We start from the raw sequence: 12,125 nt of genomic DNA on the forward strand, positions 1-12,125 counted from the left end.
ATAGTCTGCTCTGAGCTTTCTTACATAGAGCATCAGTATTGGCAGTCCAGTCCAATTTGTCATCCAGCTGCACTCCCAGATATTTAAGGTCTGCACCCTCTGCACACAGTCACCTCTGATGATCACAGGGTCCATGAGGGGCCTGGGCCTCCTAAAATCCACCACCAGCTCCTTGGTCTTGCTGGTGTTAAGGTGTAAGTGGTTTGAGTTGCACCATTTAACAAAGTCCTTGATTAGTTTCTGTACTCCTCCTCCTGCCCACTCCTGATGCAGCCCACAATAGCAGTGTCATCAGCGAACTTTTGCACGTGGCAGGACTCTGAGTCATATTGGAAGTCTGATGTATATAGATTGAACAGGACCGGAGAAAGTACAGTCCTCTGAGGTGCCCCTGTATTGCTGCACACAATGTCAGACCTGCAGTTCCCAAGACGCACATATTGAGGTCTGTCTGTAAGATAGTCCACAATCCATGCCACAAGGTGTGAATCTACTCCCATCTCAGTCAGCTTATCCCTAAGGAGCAGAGGTTGGATGGTGTTGAAGGCGCTAGAGAAGTCCAAAAACATAATTCTTACAGCACCACTGCCTCTGTCCAGGTGGGAGAGGGATCGATGAAGCATATAGATGATGGCATCCTCCGCTCCCACCTTCTCCTGGTATGCGAACTGCAGAGGGTCGAGGGCGTGACGGACCTGTGGCCTCAGGTGGTGAAGCAGCAGCCGCTCCATGGTCTTCATCAGATGTGACGTCAGAGCAACAGGCCGGAAGTCATTCAGCTCACTAGGACGTGATACCTTTGGGACAGGAGTGATACAAGATGTTTTCCAAAGCCTCGGGACTCTCCCTGTTCCAGGCTCAGGTTGAAGATGCGCTGTAGAGGACTCCCCAGTTCCAACGCACAGACCATCAGCAATCGTGACGATACACCATCTGGACCACAAAGTCTTTTCAGCTCTCTGCTCACATGGGCTGCTGTAATTGTGGGTGGGGATGTCTCACCTATGCTGGTATCAGCAGAAGGATGGTTGGAGGATGCAGTACTCTGAGGTGAGAGTGGGTTACTGTGATCAAACCTATTAAAGAAGTTGTTCATTTGGTTTGCTCTCTCCACGTCTGTCTCGATGGCGGCACCCCGCTTCGAGCTGCAGCCAGTGATAATCTTCATCCCATCCCATACTTCCTTCATACTGTTGTTCTGCAACTTCTGCTCCAGCTTTCTCCTTCTTGCCTTACCCCCAGTGCTGCTGGGATAATAATAATGCAAGTATTGTTACTTCAGTATAATAAGTATTAGGTTAGGTTACTCAGTACTTTAAAAAGTAATTGGACTGCTTAGTACCAGTTACTTTTATGTGTTAGTCTACTACTCTAAAGATTCTCCTGCTGGACTTATCACTGTATGTCCAGTTCATCCAGATAAATCAGTTTCTGAAATACCAAGACAGAGTATTTTAATCTGAAGAAAGAATAATGCAATTGCTGCAGCATTTGCCTCAGGAAAAAGCTTAAAAGAAGTGGTGAGGCGGCCTTCTGCTGATATGCACCTAAAATCTGGAATAGCCTGCCAATAGGAATTCACCAGGCTAGTACAGTAGAGCAGTTTAAAACACTGCTGAAAACATATTACTTTAACATGGCCTTTTTATAACTTCACTTTAACTTAATACTGATACTCTGTATGTTCAATTCTTCATAATAACTATTCATGGTGGCTCTAAAATCCGTACTGACCCCAACTCTCTCTTCTGTTTATTTTTCCGGTTTCTTTGTGGTGGTGGCCTGCGCCACCACCACCTGCTCAAAGCTTCATGATGCTCCAACAATGATGGATGGATTAAAAGGCAGAAGTCTACGTGACCATCATCATCAAGTCCTTCCGTGAGAACCCTAAATCCAAAGAGGACTGTTTCATTTATGTTAGGTAGAACGCCCAGAGGGGACTGGGCAGTCTAATGGTCTGGAATCCCTACAGATTTTATTTTTTCTCCAGCCGTCTGGAGTTTTTTGTTTTTTCTGTCCCCCCTGGCCATTGGACCTTACTTTTATTCTATGTTAATTAATGTTGACTTATTTTGTTTTCTTATTGTGTCTTTTATTTTTCTATTCTTTATTATGTAAAGCACTTTGAGCTACTGTTTGTATGAAAATGTGCTATATAAATAAATGTTGTTGTTGTTGTTTCCACCGCCTTCTGCCTGTGGCTGTTAGAAGCATGTACAAAGCTAACTAAAACAGGCTGACAGAGAGCAGCGGACATACACTGACTACAAAATCCTTAACAGTAACCCGTTTAGAGCTTTACGTGGCCAAATAATGGGGTTACTTGCAGAGAAATTAACTTCTGTTAACTGGGTTTCTCAGAAACCAATAACCAGAATAAGGGTTTACATGGCATTTTACAAACTGTGGATAACGAGGACAGACAGCACATGTAAACACATTGAGGTGTATTTGTGTTGCAACAGTTGCCTTTTAACTGAACCACATGTTATTTTAAGGTGGGAAAATATACTGTTACCTGGAATTAAAAATGTTGCATTTTATATTTATGGTATTAAGTATTTCACAAGAAAAGGGAAAACCAATGTTATAAATAAAACTTTGCACTACAGATGCAATTATCCATTAGTTGCACAAGGCTTATTCAAAAAGCCTTTAAAAGAATCATTCCCATGAATGTTCTAGAAAGAACCTTTTATTATGATCGCTAACATGCTCCATAAATAATCATGAATAGACAATGACAGCAGACATGTGAAATACCCAATGTCACAAGGCCTGTTGCTGCACACAGCAATGCAGGCTCACTTCAGGATTCTTCATCTGCAGTGTCCTTCTAGGTAGCTTCTTTTTTGTTCACCTATTAAGAGCCTTTTCAAAGCACAAGGATCCAACTTCATATTCAAAGAATGTCTCCTAGAATGAAATGATGCTTTGGTAAGCAATGGAACCACACAACCCAGTAAGTTCTATTGAAGAACCGTTATTTTCAAAAGTGTGGATTTTTCCCAAGTATCTTTAGAGTGGTCAGTGACAAGCATAGCGAATGGTTTCATAAGGACATTTCTGAAATGGAAAAAGTGATACCAAGGTACCATAAGTAGAGTCCCTGTATGCTTGTTGACTACTGCTGGACCCTGAAGAGGGATATTCCTGAGGCCAATTAGAAAATTCTACACTCCTACATTTTAGATGAGGCACACCCAGCAAGTTGCTATTGTAAAACTATATGTTAATTGTGCCCTGAATTCAGAGTGTTTTTTTATTTAAAATATTGTGTGTACTGCAGTGGGCCGGTGCCCTGCCCGGGATTTGTTCCTGCTTTGCGCCCTGTGTTGGCTTGGATTGGCTCCAGCAGACCCTTGACCCTATGTTAGGATAGGTTGGATAATTAATGGATGGATATGTTAATCGCACATTTGAATTGTGTGCCACTAAGTGCTTGTGTGATAGAGAAAGACTAATCAGATATTTGAATTCAGCATGGAAATACTGAAAAATTCACCTATATTAATTCAAGTAACAAAATAAGTTAACTTTTGTTGCTCGGTGTAATCTGATATGGTTACTGTGAATACACTTTCTATTTTGCATAAATTATACTGATCTCCTAATGGATCAATAATCATAATGATTTAAAAAAAGCTTTTATTGAAAATACATAGAATTTGGTCATTTACTGTGCAATTTCAAGTACAGAAGTGTAAATGTATCTGAAAATGAACGCCTTTAAGTACTTACATTTTGAGTCACACACTAGGGGGCGCACTCTTCCTATCCTTCCTCTCTTTACAATGCCTCACTTCTTCACACTAAGCCATATTTGCCACTGGTGACAAATAAAGTTCTATCTATCTATCTATCTATCTATCTATCTATCTATCTATCTATCTATCTATCTATCTATCTATCTATCTATCTAAATTTCTTTTTGTTAGTTCACACATCTGCAATTACACCCTTACACATACTAGTTCTTTGATGGTATTTGACAGTTCCTTACTGTGTTGTGTGATTCTTCACAGAACAATTGCTTAATAAAGCTCTGTTCCATTCTGGGAAGGGTTCTTTGCATGTGAAGGTGGTTCTTTGTGTTTTGAAAAACATCCTAATATTAAGGAAAAACTGAAATCTGCATTGTGTGGTAGGCTACCTATACAGGACAATAACAGAGTAAGGAAACCTGGACTTAGCCTGTGTTACTGTACATAGCAAGAGTCCTTTTAAACTCGTTGGTATTATACAAATCTGTTACCATTTATTCATCAGTAAATACTGTCTGGAGCATGTTATGGATTTAAATAACTAAAGGCTTTTTCTGGAACCTTCATGCAGATGGGCCTTTTGGGAACCAAAATTGTTTCCTTATGGCATCGCTCTGAAGAAGCATTTTGACAACTTTACTTTTAAGAGCCTTTTATTTTCTCTGTGTTAAATTCTTCTTTTTCTTTCCCATGCAGGCTGTAAAAAGAGATGGCTGTTTAAAGTTGAATTCTCTGTCACTTTTGACAGATGGCTGCATTTCTGGGTTTTAGGTGGGCACCCAAAAGCTGAGAACTTTGGCGACATCAGAGGTCATGGCACAGTAAACACAGTAAGAAAACAAATTATATTTAATAGTTAAACACAACTTTTAGTTGGTATCTGTTTTGCGATACTCATCACTGTCTATAATAAGACAAAAACTTTTGGCATATCCGAAATACTCATTAAGTGTTATTATTCATTTGATATCTCTGAGTAACTAATTTTTCCTTTTTGCCATCACATACTTTATTTCAATAAAAATATGGCATTGCTAATCAGGCGAGCGTCCTTCTTGTTACATAAAATATTGTCTTCTGCCTTCTGCTGGGATAATAATAATGCAAGTATTGTTACTTCAGTATAATAAGTATTATGTTAGGTTACTCAGTACTTTAAAAAGTAATTGGACTGCTTAGTACCAGTTACTTTTATGTGTTAGTCTACTACTCTAAAGATTCTCCTGCTGGACTTATCACTGTATGTCCAGTTCATCCAGATAAATCAGTTTCTGAAATACCAAGACAGAGTATTTTAATCTGAAGAAAGAATAATGCAATTGCTGGAGCATTTGCCTCAGGAAAAAGCTTAAAAGAAGTGGTGAGGCGGCCTTCTGCTGATATGCACCTAAAATCTGGAATAGCCTACCAATAGGAATTCACCAGGCTAGTACAGTAGAGCAGTTTAAAACACTGCTGAAAACATATTACTTTAACATGGCCTTTTTATAACTTCACTTTAACTTAATACTGATACTCTGTATGTTCAATTCTTCATAATAACTATTCATGGTGGCTCTAAAATCCGTACTGACCCCTACTGTCTCTTCTGTTTCTTTTTCCGGTTTCTTTGTGGTGGTGGCCTGCGCCACCACCACCTACTCAAAGCTTCATGATGCTCCTACAATGATGGATGGATTAAAAGGCAGAAGTCTACGTGACCATCATCATCAAGTCCTTCCGTGAGAACCCTAAATCCAAAGAGGACTGTTTCATTTATGTTAGGTAGAATGCCCAGAGGGGACTGGGCAGTCTAATGGTCTGGAATCCCTACAGATTTTATTTTTTCTCCAGCCGTCTGGAGTTTTTTTTGTTTTTTCTGTCCCCCCTGGCCATTGGACCTTACTTTTATTCTATGTTAATTAATGTTGACTTATTTTGTTTTCTTATTGTGTCTTTTATTTTTCTATTCTTTATTATGTAAAGCACTTTGAGCTACTATTTGTATGAAAATGTGCTATATAAATAAATGTTGTTGTTGTTGTTTCCACCGCCTTCTGCCTGTGGCTGTTAGAAGCATGTACAAAGCTAACTAAAACAGGCTGACAGAGAGCAGCGGACATACACTGACTTCAAAATCCTTAACAGTAACCCGTTTAGAGCTTTATGTGGCCAAATAATGGGGTTACTTGCAGAGAAATTAACTTCTGTTAACTGGGATTCTCAGAAACCAATAACCAGAATAAGGGTTTACATGGCATTTTACAAACTGTGGATAACGAGGACAGACAGCACATGTAAACACATTGAGGTGTATTTGTGTTGCAACAGTTGCCTTTTAACTGAACCACATGTTATTTTAAGGTGGGAAAATATACTGTTACCTGGAATTAAAAATGTTGCATTTTATATTTATGGTATTAAGTATTTCACAAGAAAAGGGAAAACCAATGTTATAAATAAAACTTTGCACTACAGATGCAATTATCCATTAGTTGCACAAGGCTTATTCAAAAAGCCTTTAAAAGAATCATTCCCATGAATGTTCTAGAAAGAACCTTTTATTATGATCGCTAACATGCTCCATAAATAATCATGAATAGACAATGACAGCAGACATGTGAAATACCCAATGTCACAAGGCCTGTTGCTGCACACAGCAATGCAGGCTCACTTCAGGATTCTTCATCTGCAGTGTCCTTCTAGGTAGCTTCTTTTTTGTTCACCTATTAAGAGCCTTTTCAAAGCACAAGGATCCAACTTCATATTCAAAGAATGTCTCCTAGAATGAAATGATGCTTTGGTAAGCAATGGAACCACACAACCCAGTAAGTTCTATTGAAGAACCGTTATTTTCAAAAGTGTGGATTTTTCCCAAGTATCTTTAGAGTGGTCAGTGACAAGCATAGCGAATGGTTTCATAAGGACATTTCTGAAATGGAAAAAGTGATACCAAGGTACCATAAGCAGAGTCCCTGTATGCTTGTTGACTACTGCTGGACCCTGAAGAGGGATATTCCTGAGGCCAATTAGAAAATTCTACACTCCTACATTTTAGATGAGGCACACCCAGCAAGTTGCTATTGTAAAACTATATGTTAATTGTGCCCTGAATTCAGAGTGTTTTTTATTTAAAATATTGTGTGTACTGCAGTGGGCCGGTGCCCTGCCCGGGATTTGTTCCTGCTTTGCGCCCTGTGTTGGCTTGGATTGGCTCCAGCAGACCCTTGACCCTATGTTAGGATAGGTTGGATAATTAATGGATGGATATGTTAATCGCACATTTGAATTGTGTGCCACTAAGTGCTTGTGTGATAGAGAAAGACTAATCAGATATTTGAATTCAGCATGGAAATACTGAAAAATTCACCTATATTAATTCAAGTAACAAAATAAGTTAACTTTTGTTGCTCGTGTAATCTGATATGGTTACTGTGAATACACTTTCTATTTTGCATAAATTATACTGATCTCCTAATGGATCAATAATCATAATGATTTAAAAAAAGCTTTTATTGAAAATACATAGAATTTGGTCATTTACTGTGTAAATTCAAGTACAGAAGTGTAAATGTATCTGAAAATGAACGCCTTTAAGTACTTACATTTTGAGTCACACACTAGGGGGCGCACTCTTCCTATCCTTCCTCTCTTTACAATGCCTCACTTCTTCACACTAAGCCATATTTGCCACTGGTGACAAATAAAGTTCTATCTATCTATCTATCTATCTATCTATCTATCTATCTATCTATCTATCTATCTATCTATCTATCTAAATTTCTTTTTGTTAGTTCACACATCTGCAATTACACCCTTACACATACTAGTTCTTTGATGGTATTTGACAGTTCCTTACTGTGTTGTGTGATTCTTCACAGAACAATTGCTTAATAAAGCTCTGTTCCATTCTGGGAAGGGTTCTTTGCATGTGAAGGTGGTTCTTTGTGTTTTGAAAAACATCCTAATATTAAGGAAAAACTGAAATCTGCATTGTGTGGTAGGCTACCTATACAGGACAATAACAGAGTAAGGAAACCTGGACTTAGCCTGTGTTACTGTACATAGCAAGAGTCCTTTTAAACTCGTTGGTATTATACAAATCTGTTACCATTTATTCATCAGTAATTACTGTCTGGAGCATGTTATGGATTTAAATAACTAAAGGCTTTTTCTGGAACCTTCATGCAGATGGGCCTTTTGGGAACCAAAAATTGTTTCCTTATGGCATCGCTCTGAAGAAGCATTTTGACAACTTTACTTTTAAGAGCCTTTTATTTTCTCTGTGTTAATTTCTTCTTTTTCTTTCCCATGCAGGCTGTAAAAAGAGATGGCTGTTTAAAGTTGAATTCTCTGTCACTTTTGACAGATGGCTGCATTTCTGGGTTTTAGGTGGGCACCCAAAAGCTGAGAACTTTGGCGACATCAGAGGTCATGGCACAGTAAACACAGTAAGAAAACAAATTATACTTAAAAGTTAAACACAACTTTTAGTTGGTATCTGTTTTGCGATACTCATCACTGTCTATAATAAGACAAAAAATTTTGGCATATCCGAAATACTCATTAAGTGTTATTATTCATTTGATATCTTTGAGTAACTAATTTTTCCTTTTTGCCATCACATACTTTATTTCAATAAAAATATGGCATTGCTAATCAGGCGAGCGTCCTTCTTGTTACATAAAATATTGTCTTCTGCCTCTGCCCCGTATGAAGGGCCAAAGAGGCATATACAGTATTTTTGTGTGTGTTACCTATTGGTTTGGAAGTTCACGCTATTGGTTTATTAGTATTTCCTATCGATTCGTGTGCATTCATTATGGATTTTCGCACGTACAATATTGGTTTCATTCGTATGAACTACATTGGGTCGTGTCCGTGTATTATCAATTTCTGTGTGCATCGGTTTGCAAATGTATACTGCTGCTTTGCATATGAACTAATATTATTTGTTCTTATATTTTGGATTAGATTACGCTTGTATGCTATCTGTTCGCGTATGAACTATTGACTTCCGTTTATATACTCTTGGCCTGCTTAGATAACGATGGTTTTGTGTACAGTATGCAGTATATTGTTTTCAAATGGGCAGTATAACGGTAATGTAAGTGCGCAGTTAACAAATATCAGCTACACATTTTAAACAGGCAATGTCACTTTGTAGCAAAAGGATGATATGTAACGGAGAATCCTGTGGTAGCTTTTTTGCAAAAAATAAAATTAAACACTGGAAGGGGAATCCTTCGGCCGTGTTTTGAGTTTGCTTGGTGAGTCTTCTTTCCTGCGATGACCGGGTCCTCTGCCAAGCGACTCTTCGCTTCTATGTCAGTGTTATCGGACATCACTTTGCTACTAAATCTGTTAGAAGCGGTGACAACATTCGTTTCCTTACCTACAAGTTCTATCTCACTTGTTTCAGCCATAGCATTTACGGCTTTCTGAAATCGTTATTATTATTTTATCTTTTTTCAAGTATAGTTTTCAATAAAACAGTCAGCTGTTTTTTTTTTTCTTGTCTCCTTTTTTGAAAGACAGTTCACGCAAACTTTTCAGGTGGGCACAGTAACAACCACAATGTACTGTCTCATAAAAGTAACCTATTAGACACCTGCTCTAATCGTGCCCCGTCCATATCAGCCAATCGGGACTGTTATGCGCTTTACAGTATGTTTATGTCTGATTGGATAGGATCATAATCATGAGGACTGATGTGTGGTAGCGGTGTGAGATGGATAGGTAATTGCTCAATCGCTCTGCGTGCCTGTCTGTCGGCGATTTTTCCTGGCATTTTCTTTTTCTCGCATATGCCAAGGCACAGTGCCACAGGGTGCGTATCAAGATCACCCTGATGGTAGATCCTGCCATAAACGCAAATAGTAAAGTATTTGAAACAAATTACGAACATAATTTTGTAGTATGTGAATTTGTTCACCGTCGATCTTTTTTCTCTATTTATAGAGATGAACATCCGTTTAAAACTTAATTTGACATCGATGTGAAAAGCCGCCCATGAAACAAGTAAAAACTGTAGAGTCAGCGAGAACAGAACAAAGCGTTTCAAAAACAAGCTTTTCATTGTTTTATGACGTTGTTTTGGCCCGCGCCTAAATATGCGCAGAGAAGGAAACAAAACACACACACAAACTCAGCCTGTTACCCATATTTTCTGCGAGGAATGACCATTGATATTTGTCAGATTTCCTTCCTCATCGTCTAACGCTATAAAGGTAAGATTCAACTCCATGCAATGGATGGACAGCGTCTGAATTGGCCCGACACCAGCGTGCTGGCATTTGATTGTTATCGCTCGGTGTTATATCCGCGGCTGGTTCCTGACTTGCTCCCAATCAGTGGTGGTTTCAGACAAAATTTACCAGGGGGGCCAGGGTGGGGCCAGTGTTTTTTCATGGGGGCACAGAACATCACCGTAAGTAATTAATTAAATTTGTATATCTTCAGCACAGGGGCCATAACAGGGCTGTTGGCCCCCGTCTAAAACCGTCTATCCAATGCTGGTTAGACTGGTCCTAGTCCGCTCCCTGTGACTTTTTAGCATTTCCTTAGATTTTTAGACTTTTCTCAGATTTCTTAGCACTTAGCAAAACTATGCAGATTTAATTGGTCAGTAAGAACCGGTCAAATTCGAGCGAGTGTGGATGTGTGCGTAGCAATGCCCTGACGTCCAGCCCAGAGATTGTTTTTAGTTTGTACCTAGTAATAGATTCTGAGATGGAATGAAGAAATGGATAGAACTTTTTTTTCTTCTTTTAATGCTATTAGCTAATTTCTGAGGCGTTTATTGCATCCATCCATTTTCTAATCCATTTGTCCAATTCAGGTTGGTGGAGAATCCAAGTCCATCCCAGTAGACAACAGTACCTGTACACTCGTGCCTACAATCGTTTCAGACAAATTTAGTCATGGCTTTTAATCAAGCTAGCACGGCTTTGGATGTTGGAAAAAAACTCTTTAATTTCTATTAAAAATTTTTAAAGTATAAGTAAGACTAATTAGTTCGATCCGCATCTCCGACGCCCGTTGAAGAAACCTTTGTAAAAGGTAAAGAAGTGTTAATAGGGTAGAGATACGCAGCAGATATGCAAACTGTGATGCAGCCGGTGGTCCAAAGGTGTTTAGCTGCAGACAGTCACCCTGTTTTCGGTCACTCTATGGCCCGTTCAACTTCTCTTTTTTAGCCACAAATGTGGGCGCGGTCGGGCCCGTACATTATAACGGGATGCCAGTCCCGTTAGTTGGTTTTCATCATCTACTGTTGAGATGAGTGCACATTACAGTTCATCCTTCATGCTTACAGAGAATTACATTTACAAATATCAGGAATCTTAGCATGTAAAAAGGTATTATATTTACACTGTTTTAAAAGGCTCATGTTTAACAGGATTAAACGAAGTAAACAACAAAGCGAGGGGGAGTGATTAAACGTCATATGAGTGTGGTGCACGCGAAAAAGGGAATACCGGAAACCCCTTGTGAGACTGGTTAAAGCCGCGCCGCCGCCTATTGGCTGGTCGAGTAGTGGGCGAGGTTTAGTGAAGGCAAATGCTGGAATATCGATGCTTTTTGAGCTTATATTAAAGGACTAACGAAGCTGCCACTTGTGATCCATTGTTGCTTAGGTAGGTTTTTATTTTATTTTTATATACATCTTACACATTGTTACGTAGCAAATAGACTAGGGAAAACACACACGAAGTAAAGTACATTGACAGGTCGTCAGTATATGGGGTTATTGTTGTCTACAGCAATGCAAAATGCGCTCTTGCAAGTAAGTGACTTATATAAAAAAGATGGGAAACGATGTACCTCACGCGCAAATATTGAAGATAGTAGGCTACAATAAATTGTGGACAAAGAAAACAAAAATAAAGCGTCTCATTTGGGAAACCAGGTTTCGCATTAGGGTCTCGAAACGCCATTTTAAGGCAGCGTCACGCCTGCTGCGGTTGACTGTCTCCTCATTTGCGCGTGGAAGCCTTGTGCCCGTGTCCCCCGTGTTTGGTGAACTGTGTCATTCGACCAAGTTAATTTGATATGCCGTTATCTGAATACTGTTGTCATTTGGTAGCGAGAATCCAGTTAAATATGTTCCATCCTAAGTCAGCGCCGTTTTAAAATAATAAAGTGTATTTACTTGTAATATTTTAAAGATTCCCCAATACATTTCGTATCGTTGCTTCTGTTGATCGAGACATCTTGCTGTTAACGGTGAGTTATGTTGATTTCGGAACGATACAGATATACAAATAAATACATTTGCCAGCTTTTCCATTACAGGGTCACGAGTAGAACTTGTATTAAAAGCAAGCTCGTTAGAGAACACACACCAGTTATTCCATTCGTTCTTCGTTAAGCAAT

General features: G+C 39.1%; 1 protein-coding gene across 1 annotated transcript in view; it reads left to right on the forward strand.

The window, feature by feature from the left end:
• The first annotated feature begins 11,295 nt into the window (after positions 1-11,295).
• Positions 11,296-12,125, forward strand: part of LOC120538833 — a 30,221-nt gene continuing 29,391 nt past the window's right edge. The window contains exon 1 of the mRNA XM_039768357.1: positions 11,296-11,386. The gene's annotated coding sequence lies outside the window, so the exon portion shown is untranslated. The remainder of the gene's footprint in view (positions 11,387-12,125) is intronic.

The sequence above is a fragment of the Polypterus senegalus genome, chromosome 11, assembly GCF_016835505.1.
Source record: "Polypterus senegalus isolate Bchr_013 chromosome 11, ASM1683550v1, whole genome shotgun sequence".
NCBI lineage: Eukaryota > Metazoa > Chordata > Cladistia > Polypteriformes > Polypteridae > Polypterus > Polypterus senegalus.